This window comes from Aristolochia californica, unplaced genomic scaffold (assembly GCF_029961685.1).
Source record: "Aristolochia californica isolate CCGP_79_NKW_82.1479 unplaced genomic scaffold, dmAriCali1.0.hap1 SCAF_1, whole genome shotgun sequence".
Lineage (NCBI taxonomy): Eukaryota > Viridiplantae > Streptophyta > Magnoliopsida > Piperales > Aristolochiaceae > Aristolochia > Aristolochia californica.
Genome location: NW_027181770.1, coordinates 10,552,903 through 10,573,911, shown reverse-complemented (window position 1 = coordinate 10,573,911; position 21,009 = coordinate 10,552,903). Strand labels below are relative to the sequence as shown.

General features: G+C 42.5%; 1 pseudogene; it reads left to right on the top strand.

The window, feature by feature from the left end:
- Positions 1 to 12,235: 12,235 nt before the first annotated feature.
- LOC137946169 (endoplasmin homolog) lies at positions 12,236 to 19,592 on the top strand (annotated as a pseudogene).
- The last annotated feature ends 1,417 nt before the right edge of the window (positions 19,593 to 21,009 follow it).

The following is a 21,009-nucleotide window of genomic DNA, read 5'->3' as shown; positions in this document are numbered from 1 at the left end:
TCCAGTAGTGAAATTGACTACTTATAGAAAAGTTCTTGGACTAGTGGCAAATGAAGACTGCACTTAAATAAATTGGTTGTAAAGACAATTTTTCTTCATGGTAATTTGCAGGAAGAAATTTACATGATGGTGCCACAAGGTCTCAATGGACAGGGTAAGGAGAAAATGGTTTGCAAACTTCAAAAGAGATAGTATGGTCTTAAACAAGCGCCAAGAGATTGGTATAAGAAGTTTGACACCTTTATGAATAGTAATGATTTCTTGAGGTGTCAGGCGGATCATTTCTATTATGTGAAGAAGTGTTACGCCCCAGATCTAACACACGATGAAGACGATGAATAGGGAGGATTGTTCTGATGTTTTGAGCCTTCGAAGGGAGCTCAACCCTGGACCTCAAAGGGAGAATCCGACCTAGACCTCAGAGGGGAGAATCTGACCTGATTACAACTAATTAATTCAATGCTTACCTTCTCATTCATCTTACGCCCTTATATAGGGAATTAGGGAAAACATGCCAAAGGCCATAAGTTCTACAAATTACAAATAAACCCCTAATAATTACAAATAAACCCCAATCTATCCTCTCTAGATGTTATGGAGTCCATAACATCACTCCCCTCCTAGAGAACGAGCTTGTCCTCAAGCTCGAATGTAGGTCTACTTGCCCGTGCCGATGTCTAGATCCCTGCATGCCCAGTGTCAACCGCGAGATTGGAGGCAATCCTCTGGACTACAAAACTAGAGCATCAAACCAGAGGAGCAAAAATTCACTCTAGAAAATGAACTCTGAACTGCATAAATGGTCAAGCTTGTCAGGGGGCAAATTGATCTTTGATTTTCTGAGGACGTGGTGAACGCCCTCAACACTAATGAAACCTCCTTCACCACTTTGATCTTGTGCATCAAACGCCCTCCAGAGTAGAGATTCCCGCTGCTCCAATTCATTTTCATCGTGCACGGAGAGATGCAGGGCCAACAACACCGTATAGTGGGATTCACGGCCAACAACCCAGAGGTGCCACCTGGGGCATTTCAGGAGCTGCCCAACCTTGCAGAATTTCAGAGAGTCCAACAGACTAAGGAATCCAACCTCCATACTTGTTGGTATTCCATTCAGAGACATGCCAACTCCTAGATCCATACGGCTATCAAACACATTTGGAACACCTCGACCACAGAGCAGTAGGTTCACAATTTCCTGGGAAGCAGATAGAAGAAACAGCAGTGCCCCCCAAACGACTTTGGAAATGAGAAGCACAGATTTAAGGGGATGAAATGTCTCTATTCTCAGAGTGACAACATTCACTAGTAACACTTTCTGTAAGTATGAAGCTGAGTCAATTTGAAAACCGGCCAAGTTTGTAACCTGTGTCTCAAGTGCTGCCTCTCCTGCCCTGTTAATCTTTGTTGCAGGTAGTGCAGGATAAAATTTTATGGGAGTTGCAGCAACATGTGCAAAAGAACCTATCCGACCTTTCTTCTTCCTTGCCTGTGCAGGAATGCTTCCAAGCTCACTTGCTGCACAATGGCTATAACCAGCCACCTTGAACTGTACTCCTTCGAGCCACTTGCAAACTGGTAAAGATGCGTCCCCCAAATGTTCAACATATTGAGTCTGCCGGATCCATGTTGGCTTTAGAATCATGCAAACCTTTTCAAGAACCAGGATGACAGTTTTAGCATCATCTGCATGCATCCACAGGAAGAAAAGTGGCATTATGTCCACTCCCAATAGAAACTCACAACGGATGTTTTCCGCCAACCCACCTTCTGGACAGCTATACAATGTGTCGGATAATTCTCGGAAGGCCCTTGCTGAAGACGCCAGTCTAGCACAACAAAGGCAGAAGTCCCTTATTTCACTGTGGAGCAAGCTGTCAATGTTTTCAGCAATCAATGAGGAGTCTTGCTGGGGGAAGAGAGATTCTAGCACTGATTGACGTGGAAAATTTGGACTTTCTGGCACATTGATACTGGTCTTTGAAAGGGATTTTGTTACTAGATCATCTAGAGAGAAATTGAAAACCTCATTTCGCCAGTGGTGCATCTCATCACGGGTCAAGATCGCATGAACCTTAGTGCGATAGCCACCTATGTCAGGTCCAAACATAAGGCTGTATGGAGGCTCTCCACCAAAGTTCTTTTGATCCACATCCCTGCTTAACAACTGCCGGTAGGCAGCACAATCCAGCTGCTGCTCGTGGTTGACAAAAATTTGAACATCACCACTGCTGTTCCCATAAAGAAAATGTTTTGGAACATGTGATTGAACACACTGCCCTGCTTGAGTGGCTTGCAAAACACACGTCAACAACTGATCTCTGGGTAGTCGCACATGATCAACCCTCAGGATACCATTATCCATGGTATTGTAAGCTTCATTTCCAAATTGTCTCCTCTTATCACCAATTGTACTACCTGGAAGAGGGGATTGAATTTCCAAACTTTGTAGTTGCACAAGAAAACCATTCACTCCATGCTCTTGTCCATCGCCGAGTAGCTGAGCATAGAGAATAGCTTGTGTGGAAACTTTACCCAAGCCACTGTGCTCATCAACAGAGAAATAGACCCTTCCCCAAAAAAACTTGAGCATCACAAAAAGCACAAATAAATACAGGACAAGCACACTGGTCTCAGCAGTTGAAAAAATACAGAGCTTCACATTCTCTCGTGGACAACGAATAGACGCACTGGTGGTGTGCGCAGCAGCAGAACAACCAAGCCACCAAAAATATTTCAGAGGTCCCCAAAAAAGAAATTTAATGGAGCCCGACATCCTCCCAAAAATTTGATCTCGACTTGCATAGACCCAAGCCGAAATTCCTGCATTTGGGCATTGGTTCGTGGCTTCCAGAAACAGAGAGCATTCGTTCTCGATTTCCGAGCAGCGTTGCTGCTGCCCAGCACCCTGGAGGCACTTCAACCGCATGGAACCACAGATTTGAACTAAAAATAGATGGCGTTTCAAACTCTTACCCAAAAATTCATTGGATATGGTTCCCCGTTGGGTTTCTGAGGGCAAGATCGAGGCTGAGAATGACATTCCGGAAGCCAGTGCCCACCGGATTTGATTTCGATGGCGCTGAAGGAGCCTCCTCCGGGTCCGATGGCGAAAGGCAAACCTGCGCTGATGTGGTGAATATGGCTGGCGCTCAGTGGCCCGTTCTGGAGGAATTTGTGCCCCATAAAGTGCCAATTCAGCCAGTGTCGTGGTTTGCGTCGCCGGTGGAAGGTGTATGGCTTCGTGGGAGACAGGGGTGGGGAAAAACCCCTTTGATGTGCACGATTTTGGGTCGCCGCCGTCTGATGTCCCGGTCGAAATAGTCATCGGAATATTTTCCTTTTGTAGATTTGGATGGGGTTCCACTCGCCGTGAGTCATGTTGGTGTGCTTCGGCTGGGGAACAGGACGCTGTGTTTAATTTTTCCGGGCGGTGGTCTGTTTTCCTGTCCGAGACGGCTTCTCGAGAGAATGCCTCTCGATACTCCGTTGATAGCCAATATTTCACCCAAGAGGCACGCCATTTCTGTATCTCTTCCGCTGCCATGCCTGCTGCAGCCATTTCTCCGATTTGTCTGTGCATCGCCAACCATGGGTCTTCGTGGCACATCGTGTTCCTGCTCTGATACCAAGATGTTACGCCCCAGATCTAACACACGATGAAGACGATGAATAGGGAGGATTGTTCTGATGTTTTGAGCCTTCGAAGGGAGCTCAACCCTGGACCTCAAAGGGAGAATCCGACCTAGACCTCAGAGGGGAGAATCTGACCTGATTACAACTAATTAATTCAATGCTTACCTTCTCATTCATCTTACGCCCTTATATAGGGAATTAGGGAAAACATGCCAAAGGCCATAAGTTCTACAAATTACAAATAAACCCCTAATAATTACAAATAAACCCCAATCTATCCTCTCTAGATGTTATGGAGTCCATAACAAGAAGCTTGGTGACAGCTACATCATTCTACTACTATATGTTGATGACATGTTGATAGCAGGTGCTTGCAAACATGTGTTGAATTTAGGACCCCATTACTGATATCTCAAACAAGGTAAGAGAGGGAAAAAGAAAAAGAAGGAGAGAGAGAGCTCTCGAGCAAAGAAGAGAGAAGAAGGAAAAAATAAGAAAGAGTTTAGGCAAGAAGGGAACTCTACACGAGAGAGAGAAAGGAGAACAACTTCCTTTGATGATATAATTTCGAGTACAAGCTCCTCTATTTATGGTAGAGGAGTGATAGAGTCCATGTACAACTAACTTCTTTCTCCTAATTACATTCCAATTCTAACTCTTAAAGATAAGTCTATCATGATAAGGTAACTCAACATAATTTAGAAGTCTACCATAACTCTAACTCTAACTCTTCTATAAGGATGTGACCATAGGCTGAAGATGTCAGCTCGTGCTTTATCTTTGGGGGTCCCAAATCTCGTGGTATCTTTGTGGGTCCCACTTGATCTTCAAATCTTCCAACTCATTCCAAGTCATGCTTCTTATCTTCCAACTCATGCCAGCTTGTGTGATGACTCCTCTTGGCTTCTCACGTCTTCATGGTGGGTCCCACCATCTTGTGCAACCATGGTGGATCCCATATTCTAACAATAGAAAATAGATAAATTTAAAAGGGAATTGTCCAAGAAGTTTGCAATGAAGAATTTGGGTGTTGTAAAATAAATCCTTGGGATGAGGATTACAAGGGATACTGATGTCTTGAAACTGCACAAGAAGAATATGTGAAGAAGGTGTTGAGCATATTCAACATGAATGATGCAAAATCAATGAGTACTTCTTTGGCTAGTCACTTTAGGCTATCTATGGAGCAGTCACCTTCTACAGAACACAAGCGAGCCTATATGGCCAATGTGCCTTATGCTTCTGCTATTGGCAGTCTCATGTACGTCATGATGTGCACTAGACTAGACACAGCTCATGCAATGGGAGTTGTCTAGATATATGAATAATCTAGGTAAACAACATTGGGAAGTAATGAAGTAGATTCTCAGGTATTAGAGAGGCATTGCAGACTTAGTCTTATGTTTTAGAAAGTCAGACTTGGGATTATAGGGTAATGTAGATTCTAATATGGTTGGAGACATTGATGGCAAGAAAAGTGCCACTAGATATGTATACACATTGGGTGATACAGAAGTTAGTTGGGTCTCTAAGTTGTAGAAGATTGTTCCTCTTTCCACTACTGAGGCAAAATATGTCGTTGTGACCGAGGCCAACAAAGAGATTTTATGGTTGCAGTCTTTCTTGGAAAAATTAGGTCTCAAGCATGGGAAGAATGTGTTATATTGTCATATTCAGAGTGCTATTCATTTAGCAAATAACCTTGTTTATCATGCCAGAACAAAGCACATATAGGTGTGTTATCAAGTCATTAGATTGGCTCTTGAGGATGGACTATTAGCACTTGAGAAGATTCAAGGCAGTCAAAATTCGGCTGATATGTTGACAAAGGTTGTTACAATTGAGAAACTAAAGTTGTGTGCAACTTTAGTTGGACTTCTCTCTGAGGATTGATAAGTTGTTGCCTTTGCAAAGGAGATTGTGATGATGGATTAGTCTCCAAGTGGATATTGTTAAGTTGTGAATTCTAATCAATGCCTTACACTAATGGAGTGATATCATGCCCATCTAAAATTAGCCTCAAGGAGATAACAACCCCAATTGAATTCATCTTGGACACCGAAAAGAATGTCTCATCATAATCAATGCCATAAGGATGCATATAACCCTTGGCAACTAACTTTGCTTTATACCGGGCCATAGCCCCATGGATATTATACATCAGTTTGAACACCCACTTGCACCCTAAGGGTTTTTTGGTGGCTAGGAGAGAGGTCAAAAGTGCAATTCTTATTCATAGCTTGGATCTCTTCATCAATGGTAGCTTTCCATCTTGGATCTTTGGAGGCCTCTTTGTTATGGGACATGCGGCATAGTGTATCTGCACGTTGATCCTGCGTTAAGTACCTATGCCTTCCGCTCCTAATAGGCCGGTCTTTTGGGTAGTATTGGCTAGGTGCTTAACATTTGGTATCAGAGCGGGCTCCCACATCCTTAGTTAAAGTCCCATAGTGCGCAAAGGCTGGATTAAAATTACTGGTAGGTTGCATCTAGGTATTATCGTGGTTGGGCCAGTGTTGTTGGGCCGTCGTGGTCGTCGGCTCGCGAAGGTGGGGTGTGATGTTATGGTCCTGGGTCTATGCCTTCCGCTCCTAACAGGCCGGTCTTTTGGGTAGTATTGGCTAGGTCTGTTAGGAGCGGAAGACGTAGGTACTTAACCCAGGACCATAACAGTCTTCAGAAGTGTTAGGAACATGAGAAGATGAGACAACATACCAAAATAAAAATAAAATCGGAAGATAACGGATGGGTACATATATAATTGGAGATTGGGTGTAAAGTTGAAGGTGGTCGTGTAGTAGTGATTCCTAATTATTTTTAAGGATGAGAGTTTGTGTGTCATGTGGTGGGCAAAACATAACTGGAAAAGCAGGAGGAGAACATACCTCAGCAGCATCAGAAGACTGCACAGGTGAGTGGTCAGCAAGAGGTGAGAGATTGCCTGCATGTCGTTGCTCATCTTATAGAAGTTGGTGATCAACAAGGCATACCTGTGGAAGGTGTAAAATCGAGAGGAGAAGTAGCTGAGAAGTATGGATGGTCCTCAAAGAATGTGATATCAGTAGAAACAAATATTTTCTTTAGTACTGGTGAGTAATGTGGAATTTAGGATTTCATGGTAGAAAACCTCACTCAAGGTGGTGGAGAAACAAAGGAGGAGGAAGAAGAGAAGAAAGGAAGAAGAGAGAAGAAGAGAAGAGGAAGAGAGGGACGCCTGGCTGAGAAAGAGAGATAGTAGGCTAGGGACTAATTTAAGAAGAGGATAGGCTTGATGTTTTATCTCATGCCTTGAGGCTCTTATTTATAGTTGTGAGAAGAGGTTTACAATGATTACAATGTTCTTAGGGCTACAAGCTTTATGAAGTAAAAGACATATGTAGACATACATCATCTTACACAATTACACCCTTATGCCATCCTCATGAAGATCACTGTATTTACCTCCTTTACTACCTCTAGACATGGGTGAGGAGTTCTTCCTTTTTACTAGTTGTACCACTCTTCACATGTGTGCCTTCTAAAAAGTAACATCAATAGCAATCTTAGGTAAAGGAGAGAAGGAAGAAGAAGAAGAAAGGACAAGAGAGGAGAAGAGAGGAAGAATAAGGTGACATCTAGGAGAAGAGGATAGAGATTAGTGCACGTCAATGAGAAAAAGGGAGTAGAGAATAGGATTGTGGACTTAGTCATAACCCTCCCCCTTAAGCTTTATTTATAGATGTCAAAAAACTAATATTACAAGTGTACCCATCACCCTAGAAGGAGTGAATAAGCGACAAAGATCATAAGATAATTACATTAATGATACCCAAGCTTGTCTATAACTTCTAAGACTCCTACTCAAGCTAGTGGTGAAAAGACATCATATATCCCCAGCTTGGTACATAGAGTAGAGAGAAACTTAGAGTTAACATACTTTGTGAATATATCAGCAAGTTGTCTATTAGTTGAGACATGTTTAGGACTTGTAATTCTTGCTTGCAACTTTTCTCTCACAAAGTAGCAGTCCACTTGATATGCTTAGTTCTCTCATGAAAAACAGTGTTAGAAGCAATGCGGATTGCAGTTTGATTGTCACAATAGAGTTTCAAAGGGCCTTCTTTGTGGAATCCCAACTATGCTAGAAGAGATTTAATCCATAGAAGTTCTCTTACCACATGTGCCAACGCTCTATAATTTGCTTCTATAGTGGACCTTGCAACTACATTTTGTTTTTTACTCCTCCATGTAACAAGATTACTTCCAACTAGAGTATAGTATCTTGAAGTAATTTTTTATCATCTGGTGATCCAACCCAATCGCGTCGGTAAAACTTTCAATATTAGAATGACCATGATATATATATATATATAGAAGCCCTAGTCCTGGTGGCTTTTTCAAGTACCTAAGAATCCTCTCCAATGCCTGTGCTGATTTTTAGGACTCCATGAATTTAGCTCATGGGGACAAAGGGAGAGAGACCCATTGGAAGAAAACTGGAAGAAGAAGGGTTATGGACTTGATTTCCTAACCCTCCCCCTGAACCTCTATTTATAGATTTATGAAACTATAGTACAACCGTGCTACTATAATTTACTTTTTTCTTTTCCATGTAACGAAATTCCCTCCAACCATCGTACAAAATCCCGAAGTAGATTTTCTGTCATCCGGGGACATTTTACAGCAAGGACTGCTGCTGGGCTTACCAGAACATGTGTGGAAGTAGTGCATATGTGTCATAAGCAAGGGATCATGCACCGAGATCTCAAGTTTGAGAACTTCTACTGTTGTGCACCTGTATCTACTGCTAAGGATGCATTTGTGTTGTATGGTTTTGCTATTAGTACAGTAACTACTGCTGGGTCTGCTGCTATTCCAATCAGCATTGGTATCGTGTTAGATTTCTTGTGGTATGAACCTTCTAGTGAGAGAATCGACGATATGGTAGCAGTTCAAAGGGCAAGAGATTTTCATCTCGGCTGGTTTCTGGAACCAAACAGATTTGGTCACTACCCCAGCTCAATGGAACAAATGGTAGGAGAGTGGCTCCAACAACTCTGCTGGGTGAAATCAGATTGGAATAAAGATGAAAGAATGGCAGGTGATTGGGTGCACACTCCTGGAAAATGGAGTGGTGATCCCACTGATAAAGGCATCCAAACCTCTCCAGACTACAGAATTTTTGCTATCTCTTCACAGTTTCCTCGGCTCTCTACCAAAGACCAGACCTTGGTCTTTCAATTTTCTGTTAAACATGAGCAGCAACTTGATTCTGTTCCCATGAAGAGGAGCACCCTCCAGCAACTCAGCCAGGATATGACGTTGGCTTCACTACTTATTGATCAAATTACCTACCTTGATGATTGGTTGTACAGGATAGAGAACATTCACTGTCTTTGGCTGGGGCTACTACAGCCTTGGAAGCATGTCCTCTCCACCTCCTGTCACTGATGGGGCGAGGGCAGATGTACAGCTGGTGAAGGATTCAATTAGTTCAGTTGTTCATGTGTTGTTCATGTTGTGCCAGCCATGGGTTCCTCAATGTATCATTTACTGTCAAGGGCAGAGGAGCTGAATTCTCTGGTGTCGGCACTTGCTACCGTAGCAGCACTGGAGAGTGTCCTGCTTGACGCATGTGGAGACCTATTAGCTTCAACAACAGCAATGCCTGTAAAGGAAAGTAGCCTCAGAACTCACCTTATACAACTCCAAACAAGTGCTGCTTCATGGGCACTATCTATCTCAGCCATCGAATATTTGTTTACCGGCCAACGAAATGAAGAATGTCCACGAGAATTATTTATATTTTTTCTCTCGACCTAAAAATAAAAAAATCCTAGAATGCTTGCTCCAGTTTTTGGGAGTCCAGAGAGCACAAATGGTTGTCGCGGATGCTACTCGGGCACCGGTGAAGACGTCGGCATACAGACACTACTTCCGAGCTTGAGGACAAGCTCGTTCTTCCGAGGGGTGTATTGTTATGCACGCGATAACATTATTATTATTTTATTTGTTTTATTTAATTTATTTTATTTTATTTCAATTTCTGGTCACAGGGGTAATTTTGGAATTATTTATTCATAGTGATATTTTTGGAATATTTTTTTCATAGGGATATTTTTGTAATATTTTATTAAACCCTAACAGGGTGAACCCTATTTAAGGGGTAAGAGTAATGAGAAGGACAAGCATTGAGAATTAGGTTAAATCTAGCGTAAACAGACTTGAGATCACCTTCTTGATCTCGAGGTTAGGGTTTTCCTCAAAAACCCCACGTACTCCTCCATTGATCTTCGTCTTCCCCATGTCTTCCTACTATCCCTACAGTAATGCATGGCAGACCCGTAACCCCTGGCAAATCCAAGATCCTCCCAACGAATCCTTGTGTCAGATCCGGGACCGTAATAGAAGACCCACACAGCCAAGAGATGTAGAAGATGGGCACAATGGCCATAGATCAAGGAGAAGGCCCAATGGCCCACATACAATGATGGTAGGATGATAAATAAAGGGTCATCTCATAGAGATGGCATTGATGTAATTAGTCTAAAGTTCAAGGGTTAAAACCCTAAACCCTAAGTTCAAGGGTATTATTATAATATTGTAGTTTCACTAATCTATAAATAGAGCTTTAGGAGGAGGGTTAGAAAATCAAGCCCATAACCTCTTCTTCCTCTTGTTTTCTCCCAATGGGTCACTCTCCTTTTTTCTCCATGAGCTAAATTCATGGAGTCCTGAAAATCAACATGGTATTAGAACATTGATTTTCAGGATTTTGACTATGGTTTTTGTTGAATTTATGGAAAAGAGAAAAACGTTATTGAGTTGTTGTAATCAAAGTACATGAACTTCTATTTATGATAGAGGAAGGTAGTAGAGTCCAATTACACTAAAACTACTTTTGTCCCAATTACACCCAAACTCTAACATTTAAAGATAAGTCCTAGCATAATTAAATAACTCAAACTAGAACTCTTCTAGGAGGTCACCTTAAGATAAAGATGCCTTTGTGAGTCCTTCTTGATCTTCCAACTTATGTGATAAGGATGTCAGCTCATGGTAATCATGGTGGGTCCTACTTCTTATGGGTTTGGGCCCATCTTGCGGGCCTTCTGTTATGAACACAATAACATTATTATTTTATTTATTTTATTTTATTTACTTTATTTATTTCAGTTTAGGCCGTAGGGGTATTTTAAAAATATTTTATTTATAGGGGTATTTTTGTAATAATTTATATTAAACCCTTATAGGGTGAACCCTATTTAAGGGGTAAGAGTAATGAGAAAGACAAGCATTGATTTTAGGTTAATTTTAGGGTAAACAGGCTTAGAGTTCTCCTCAATGAGTTCTAGGGTTTTCAAGCTTCCTTTGGCTTGATTTTCATCTTCCTCTCCATGTCTCCCTACAATTCCACCATGTCTTTCTACAATTCCCCATGGCCGAATCGGAAACGTAACAACGAATCCTTGTGTCAGATCCGGGACCATAACAACTAGTATCAGAGCAGGAACACAACGATGGATTCTTCTACCCGAGAGGAAAGACTTGCCTTTGCCCAGGATTTGCCTACAACAAGAGGTAAGTTCTATCAAGATATGTTAGAGCTGCACGAGCAGCAACAATCTGCCATTAATAAATTGATAGAAGTATTTTCTGCTCAAGTTGCCGTCGAAAAGGTCATACGACCTCAAATCTCTGAGCACGAAAATTCCACACAAGAGGCAACAAACACTCTCTGGGATGGAAATCCTCATCTTATTATTGCGGTAGATAAAATCATTGCGGGAGACACTATGGCGGATGAACAGAAAATGCAAGAACTCAAAGAGTTCTCTGTATCTCCGGCGGCAACGACATCCGACTGTGGGGATTTAGAAATTCCAAAAATGGAAGGGTATTCAGCACAGCCTTCGTCAGAAAATCGGGAATGGGAAAAGCTCCCCGCACTCTCGCAATCAGACAGAAGGGATAATCCGAAATCGGAGGGGAACAAGAGAATGGAAAATTTTCTGGTGCTGGTTTTGACCAGGACATGTTTTCGAGAGCCCTCCTTCTCGAAAAATCTCCAAGCAGCGAAGCCTCAACAGGCTACGATTCACCTCCGGAGAAGCAAGAGGCTCCGTCTGCTCCGTCGGTGAAATTTCCGCTCAAACTCAATCTCAGCAGCACAGCAGCAAACGATCTTCCACAAAATTTGGGGTGATCTCTTGCATCGAATTTCTCCAAATTTCGTCTTCTCTTTTCTCAAATCCCTCTATGTTTTACATAATTCCTCTCCAATGCCATCGAAATTGTTCCGTAAACATTTTGGTGTTGAGAAACAAAGGGGTTTTCTGTTCGGGGGGCTGAGAAAAAGAGCGGTTCTCTGTTCCGTGACGCAGAGAAACAGTACCCAATTGAAGGATTTCGGGCTGGGGTGTATGAATTTCAACATGTAATTTTTCTGGGGATGTCGGCATGCATAGAAATAATTTTATGGGGACTGCTGGAAATTTTTTTTGGAGGGTTATCTTTTTCTGTTGATGAGCACACTCACTGTGTGTGGGTTCGTTGCTCAATTAACACACTGAGGCTGTTTAATTTTTCAATTGATGAGACCAGTGTGCATGTCCCGTATATGTCTGTGCTTAATTGGATGCTCCTGCATGATAAGCACATTAATTTTGAGAAGGCAGCTTTCGTTGAGAAAATGCAAACAGGAGGCGATCTGAATCTCATTGGGCAGTTTGGAGTTGGTTCCTACTCGGTATATTTTGTTGTTGATTATGTTGAAGTTATCAGCAAACAAAACAATGACAAACAGTAAGTATGGGAGTCTACCACTGATGGAGCCTTTGCAATCTTAGAGGACACATGGAATGAACCATTCAGTCGTGGTACTGCGATCAGGCTTCATCTCAGGGATGAAGCTGGTGAATATTTGGAAGATGACAAATTGAAGTAATTGGTGAAAAGATGCTTTGCATTCATCAACTTCCCCATCTATCTCGGGGCAAGCCAGGAGGTTGAGTCAGACGTTCCAGCAGATGATGATGAATCAAATGAAGATGAAGCAACTACATATTCATTAGATGAGGAAGAAGTAAAAGAGGAAGACGGTGAGAAAAAGCCACAAAAAAGGGAAGGAAACAACTTCTGATTGGGAAGTCATGAATGATGTGAAGGCCATATGGCTGCGCAATCCCAAAGCGGTTACTGATGACGATTACTACAAATTTTACCATTCTCCTGCAAAGGACTTTGGTGATGAAATGCCAATGGCATGGAGTCACTTCACTACTGCAAGTGATGTAGTGTTCAAAGCTGTCCTGTTTGTTCCTCCTCAGGCGTCACCTGATTTGTATGAGAGTTACTACAATACCAACAAAGCCAATCTGAAGTTGTATGTGTGAGTCTTTGTTGTGGACTCAATAGCACACCGAGTCACACAACGAAGGAGGCAACAACAACTCACTCAATAGGATTTATTTCTTATATTACTTTGAGTAGGATTTATAACTTATATTGTTTTAAGTAGGAGTTATTTCTAATTACTTTATACGTAAAGGCATAATGGGGAATTATTGTAACCCTAACCCTAAAACTCCATGTCGTGACCTATTTAAGGGAAAGGAATGAATGAAATAGGGAAGCTTTGAGATTTTAGAATAAACTAGTCTAAACAGGTTGAGATCGCCTCTTGATCACGAGTTTAGGGTTTACTCCAAAAATCCAACCTATCCTTCACACTCCATTGCCATCCATCTTCACCCAAAATTATCCCTCATCATCCATACTAAGAAGAGGAGCTTCCTGCCCCTTTTTCGAGCCCAAAGAGAGGGTCTTCCTGTTAGGATCCTCACGAGCCATGGATCTTGTCACCCTCCTCTCTTCTCTTCCTTCCATTACCTTGCTTGACGTTGAGATGGAATGAGGGAATGATGGAGATTGAATTTCGGAAAGGAGAATTTCGGAAAAGAATTGGGGGAAAACGGGAGAGACCTTGGAGGAGCTCTTGACCTGTTTATCTAATTTACTCTAGCTAAAGTAGACTCAATTCATATCTCTCATTACCCTAGCCGTCCCCTTAAATAGGGTTGAGGACGTCCAAAACACTAAAGACCCCTTGGGTCAATGGTTCAAACCAATAAATACTAAACCAACCCAAACCAAAGACAAAACCAAACCAAAAACAATTACATGGAAATTGATAAACACATTCATCAATTCCTACGCCTGTTGGTAACTCGTGATGCTATAGAATCCATAACATCAACCCCCCCCCCCCCCCCCCCCCCCCCTCCTGGAGAAAGAGCTTGTCCTCAAGCTCGAAGGAAGGATATAAGAGTCAAAATGCTGATAACGGCTCCCATGTGATGTCACTGGGGTCGGCATCTGCCCACTGGACGAGAATTTCCCAATCACCTTGAATGTGGCGTGCATTTACCACCTGAACTGGAATAGAGAGGACTCTGCCCTCATGTAGTGGCCGGCAGTGGAGTGTGCAGTAGGGGTGAGTCACCCTGGAAGGGCTTCAATTGGGAGACGTGAAATACATTATGGATCTTTGATTCCTGTGGTAGCTGCAAGCCGTATGCCACGGTCCAAATTTTGTCCAACACCTGAAATGGACCATAATATTTTGGAGATAGCTAGCGCTTGGATGCAGTCATAGATAGCTGGCGGTAGTGTTGAAGCTTTAACCACACATAGTCTCCAGGGAAATAAGATACCTCCCGGTGCTTCTTATCATAATAGCATTTTCATAGAGTGTTGGGCCTCCTGTAGATGAGTACGTACCTCAGTGAGCATAGCGTCTCTTTCAGCTAATGCTTGGTCCAAAGTGACGACTTTGGATGCCCCTGGTTCATATGGTAACAGACAAGGTGGATCTCTGCCATAAACGACCTTGAAAGGTGTAGTTCCCGGTGCTGTGTGGTAAGATGTTTATAGCAAAATTCTGCCCAAGAAAGCCATTTCACCCACCGTCTAGGTGCGTCCCCCAAAAAACAACGAAGATACATTTCAATAGTGCGATTGACCTCTGTTTGTCCGTCCGTTTGTGGGTGATATGCAGACAAAAATGCCAATTGGGTGCCCTGTAATTTGAATAATTCCTTCCAAAACATACTGGTAAAAATGGCATCCCTGTCACTGATAATGGATGAGGAAATTCCGTGTAATCAGACAATGTTGTCCATAAATAATTGAGCGACCTGAGCAGCAGTATATGGATGCACCAAAGCAATGAAGTGACCATATTTTGAAAACCGATCAACGATAACGAATATCATAGATTTACCTGATGAAACGGGAAGGCCAGCAATGAAGTCCATGGAAATGTCGGACCAGATTTGAGACGGTAGTTGCAGAGGTTACAGTAGGCCTTCCGGACTTAAAGATTCGGCCTTGTTTCGTTGACAAATCTGACAAGCAGCTACATAATCAGCAATTGTGCTCTTCATGCCCTTCCAGTAAAAGTCCCGACTGATTCGGAAATATGTTTTCTGTCGACCCTCATGTGTGCTATCATGGATAGAGGACAGGATGGTGTGAAGAAGTGGGGACGTATGATGCATAAAGATCCTATTTTTGTAAAGTATGAGACGATCCTGAATCTTCCAATGAGGAGCTCATGTCCCCTGTTGAATATCCTGATATAATGACATGAGATCCAGATATTGATGTACTTCCTCACGAATAGAATCTAATACCAGTGAACGTGGGTGACTGATAGCATAAACTTGTGTGGGTGAATTATCCCGACGTGATAAAGCATCAGCCCCCAAATTCGAACTACCTGGCTTATAGTGAACCGTAAAATCGAAGCCCATGAGTTTAGTTAACCAATGCTGTTGTGGGGATGTGGTGAGGCGTTGTTCAAGAAGATACTTGAGGCTACAATGATTTGTATGAATGAGAAATGGTCGTCCCCAGAGATAAGGTCGCCAATGTTGGACAGCCTTGGCTAACCCAATCACTTCCCTCTCATATGCCGCTAACTTATGGTGGTGTTGTCCCAACTGACGGCTGAAATAAGCAATGGGGTTGTCCCAATTATTGTAACACTGCCCCTATACCTCCCCCGGATGCATTACATTCCACCACAAAGTCTCCCTCAAAATCTGGTAATTGTAGGACTGGCGCTGAGGCTAAGGCCTCCTTTAACAGGTGAAAGGCCTGTTCCGCTGAAGAAGACCAGTGGAAGGCATGTTTTTTGAGAAGATTATTGAGTGGTGCTGCTATCTGACCATAAAATTGGATAAATTTTCTGTAATATCCTACTAGGCCCAAAAATCCCCTTAATGTTGTGATGGAGGTGGGAATCGGCCAATCTGTTACTGCTTGTATCTTGCTCTGGTCAACTTTCACGCCCACAGCTGATATGACGTGGCCCAAATATGTCACCTCAGATGTACCCATAGAACATTTTGATTTATTCAAAACCAAATGATGAGAGTGTAGAATGGTAAATACCTGATGGAGGTGATGGAGATGTTCTTCCCAATTTTTGTTGTAGACCAGAATGTCATCAAAAAAGACTAACACATAGTTGCGCAGAAGTGATGAAAATACCTCATTCATGAGGGCTTGAAAGGTGGAGGGTGCATTGGAGAGACCGAAAGGTATGACGAGGAACTCGAAATGACCATGATGTGTACGGAACGCAGTCTTCTCCACATCTGCCGGGTGAACTCTTGTTTGATGATAGCCCGATTTCAAATCTAATTTGAGAAAAATTGTTGCACCATGTAACTCATCCGGTAACTCGTCCACGACTGGAATGGGGAACTTGTCTTTAATTGTCTGCAAGTTGAGTTGCCTATAGTCGACACAAAACCTCCATGATTTATCCTTTTTACGTACTAGTAACACTGGTGAAGAAAAAGGAGATCAACTGGGCTGGATCACGCCTTGAGCGAGCATATGCATGCACTGTCGTTCTATTTCATCTTTCTGTATATGCGGGTAACGATAAAGCCGCACCACTACTGGATCAGTTCCCAACTTTAAACGAATGAGGTGATCGCAGTGATGCACTGGTGGTAGACCCATAGGGTCATTAAATAAATCCGCAAATGTTGTAAGTAAAGGAGCTAACTGACCATCACCATTGTGCTGAAGCTGTAAAGTGTGAAGTGCATTAGGGACCTGTGCCACAATACCTTGTAATGTAATCTGACCCTGTGGTGCTGTAAAGGTCATAGTCCGAGCCTGAAAGTCCCATAATATAGGTCCTAATAACTGAAGCCATTTGACCCCGAGCACCAAATCAAATCCAGCCAAGGGAATGACTAGTAAATCTGCCTGAAAGGAATGTCCTTCAATGGTGAAAGGGGTGTTTGCACATAAACCCACACTTGCAATTTTAACCCCATTGGCCACTGAAACCGAGAGTCCCCTTTGCTGTTGAATTTCCAATCCCAATTGTTGCGCGGCTGGTTCACTGATAAAATTATGTGTGCTGCCCGAATCAACTAAAGCAAGTAGCATGAGATGATGTAACCTGGCCTTTACCTGCATGGTATTAGAACTACGCAGGCCATGCATGGCATGGAGGGATAGCTCTGGTTCTTGTTGTACCTCTTCAACAAATTCATTTTCAGGAAGCTCTTCTGAATCTTCTTCCAACAGTTCAATACTGAATAAGCGTTTACAGGTATGTCCTGGAAGGAATTGTTCGTCACAATTAAAACATAGGACTTTGGCCTTTCTAGCTTCCATTTCCTGTTTAGTCAAAAATTTGCGTGCCATAGTGTGTGGAGGCACACTGGTAGACTGATCTGCTCGGTTAGGGGCAGAGGACCCAAAACGTGGACCAAATGCAGTACCCTGTGTTCTGTTGTTCCAAAATGGTTTTCGGTGTAAAGACTCTTTTAGAACTCTCTGTTTGTGTTCCACAGCTCTGGCATAATTCATTGCTGAGTCCAAATCTATCAAACCAAGTAATTCCACTTCCAATCTAACCGCCTCTGTCAATCCAGCATTAAAAATCTGAACATGTAGGTGAGGAGGAACAAATTCACTAGCTCGGGCCAACCTTTCTTGGAACGTTTTTTGGTAAGCTTCTAAGGTGCCTGTCTGTTTATAGTTGATCAATTCCCCCACTGGGTTGCTGCTAGCTGGAGGTCGAAACCTCAACTGGCAAGCATGTTTAAAGTGCAGCCAATCCTGAGTGGAATGGACATTTTGGTAGTGATGGAACCACATGAGCGCTTCATCAAGCAAGTGGTAGGCGGCCAAAGTAACCTTGTCCGTTTTCACCGTTTGTTGATGATAGAAGAATTGTTCACATTTCGTGAACCACAGTAAGGGATCTTTAGAGTCATCATATGTAGGAAAGTTAAGTTTAAAGTACCTTGGAACCGTGGATGGTCCTTGTGCGTGAGTAGCCATGGGAACCAGTGGTTGGCGCAGGGGTGGATTTGGTGGTGGCGTAAATTGTTGTTGATGTACTAGTTGTTGTTGAAAATTGGTGGCTGGTGGTGGCGTTGGTGCTTGAAGTGCAGCAAGTTGCCGGATGACTGTTTGGATAGATGATTCCAGCGTATGTAATGTATTATTGATGTGAGAAATTTCAGTACCTTGAAGAGTGGATCATTGTTGAAGTTCTGAAAGTACTTGACGTATGTCCTCTGGAGAAGAGGAATCACCGAGGGTGGACCTGTCTGATACCATGTTGTTAGGATCCTCACGAGCCATGGATCTTGTCACCCTCCTCTCTTCTCTTCCTTCCATTACCTTGCTTGACGTTGAGATGGAATGAGGGAATGATGGAGATTGAATTTCGGAAAGGAGAATTTCAGAAAAGAATTGGGGAAAAACGGGAGAGAGCTTGAAGGAGCTCTTGACCTGTTTATCTAATTTACTCTAGCTAAAGTGGACTCAATTCATATCTCTCATTACCCTAGCCGTCCCCTTAAATAGGGTTGAGGACGTCCAAAACACTAAAGACCCCTTGGGTCAATGGTTCAAACCAATAAATGCTAAACCAACCCAAACCAAAGACAAAACCAAACCAAAAACAATTACATGGAAATTGATAAACACATTCATCAATTCCTACGCCTGTTGGTAACTCTTGATGCTATAGAGTCCATAACACTTCCCTCATCATCAGCATTAACAACTAGTAGGGTTCAATTCCCTCTTAACGAGCAGCAAAAAAGGAAGATTTATGGTTCTTTCAAGTGAAGGATTAGAACAACTCTTCTTGCTGGGAAATCATCACGGAAACAGAGCAAGGACATCCATCAACGTGAGCCAAGGCTGCCCCCTAAGCTAGGCCTTCAAGTCCTAGAACGAGCTGCATCAAATTAGGGTTGAAACCCTGATTTACATGATCAAGAACAGGTATTCCTCCATTATCTCTCCACCTGAATTAATTCCATTCTAGCTATAACTTTAGCACTAGAAAGAGTCCATAAAAAGGGAGACTGATCACTGGTGGAAGATTACCCAATGAAGGGATTTTTAACCCTCCATACTGAGTCCAGCAACTCAATACCAGTGCTGGATTCACAAATTTCACGCCGTGTTACTCGATCCATGACCCGGGACCGTAACAGTCTTCCTCTCAGATGAATTTGATGATCTTCTTCCAAAATATTTAAGCTTTTTGAAGGGTCTTGTTGACTCTGACCCCTTGCCACTCCATGTGTCTCAAGAAATGCTTCAACAACACGGTAGTTTGAAGACAATAAGGAAGCAACTCATCAGGAAGGCACGGGACTTGATCCGTCATATGGCTGATGAGGATCTTGATGAGTTTTCCACTGGAGATAATATAGCTGCACTCAATGATGAAGTGTTGTTGAAGAGAGGATCTTATACTAAGTTATGGAAAGAGTTTGGCCAGTCCATAAAACTAGGCATCATCTAGGATGCAACTCACGGGAGTGACACCAGGGCAGAAGGACATCTTTGACATTACTGGGACTAGCATGAAACAGTTGGAAAAATCTCCATTCCTTGAGAGGCTCACCGACCCATAGGGGAAGAAGCTGTAGGGTTTGTAGCCTTGGGTCCTTTCCCCAATTTTTTTTGTACTGCTGTTGTGGTACTGCAGAAACCAATGTTGCCAGTAGTGCCACTGCTACAACCAGTGCTGCTTATACAAAAAGTAGTCACAGCAGTGACGTATGGCGCACGAGTATCTATTGTTATGGGCACAACAGCTACTCCTCTACCAGATGTAGCTATTTTTGGCTAGACAGGGACAACAACAAAAATAATGTCGGTTCCTACTGAATGTACAATTAGTGGAGCTCTTGAGCCCACGATCATGCTGCTCTCTCATATGACTGCTGCTATTGCAGTGCAGATACTCCTCTCTCAAAGCACTTCTGAGCTTGAGGACAAGCTCGTTCTTCCAGGGGGGTGTAATGTTATGAACACAATAACATTATTATTTTATTATTTTTATTTAATTTACTTATTTATTTCAGTTAAGGCCACAAGGTATTTTTGGAATATTTTATTTATAGGGGTATTTTTGGAATATTTTATTTATAGGGATATTTTTGTAATAATTTATATTAAACCCTAACAAGGTGAACCCTAATTAAGGGGTTAGAGTAATGAGAAAGGCAAGCATTGATTTTAGGTTAATTTTAGGGTAAACAGGCTTAGAGTTCTCCTCAACGAGCTCTAGGGTTTTCAAGCTTCCCTTTGGCTTGATTTTCATCTTCCTCTCCATGTCTCCCTACAATTCCACCATGTCTTTCTACAATTCCCCATGGCCGAACTGGAACCGTAACAACGAATCCTTGTGTCAAATCCGGGACCATAACACCTTCCTTGGACATGTGGCCCATCTTATAATACTCGTAGATATGTGGGCCTTCCTTGGTCGTGTGGGCTTGGGCCCTATCTTCCAAAAAAAATTTTAGGATTCATTCTCCATTTTTCTCACAGTTTTTTTTTATTTTGTTGTTGTGTTTATTTTTAGTACCTACACCCCTTAGTTGATTTTTTTCCAGATTGTCGATCCATAAATTTGTCAGATTCTCATAATTTTACTTTAGGATTATCAAGTGAATCCATTCCGAGTGAGCTCGGCTGGATAGCAAACACGCCAACGGGTCTCTTCTTTAGCCCTTGTGTACATCTCCAGCAATTGTCAGCATGTCCGGAACGGTCGTCGCATCAAAGCAATGCTGGTCCACAACGCGCTTTTGAGTCCAGACCTTCCGTCACCATAGTCGGGGTGATTAGCGTCATTGGTTGCCATCTCAGATACTGGTGAAGAGAGAAACACGCACAAACAGAGAGGAAGATTTCTTGCCGATGCTTGGTATCTTTTTGTCCCTACCTCTCTGCTATTTAACAATAGTTTTTCGAAGATAGATTCTGAAAATCAATCTCTGCCTTCATTCTAGAAATCTGGGATTGTTCGTTGGCTGTAATTCT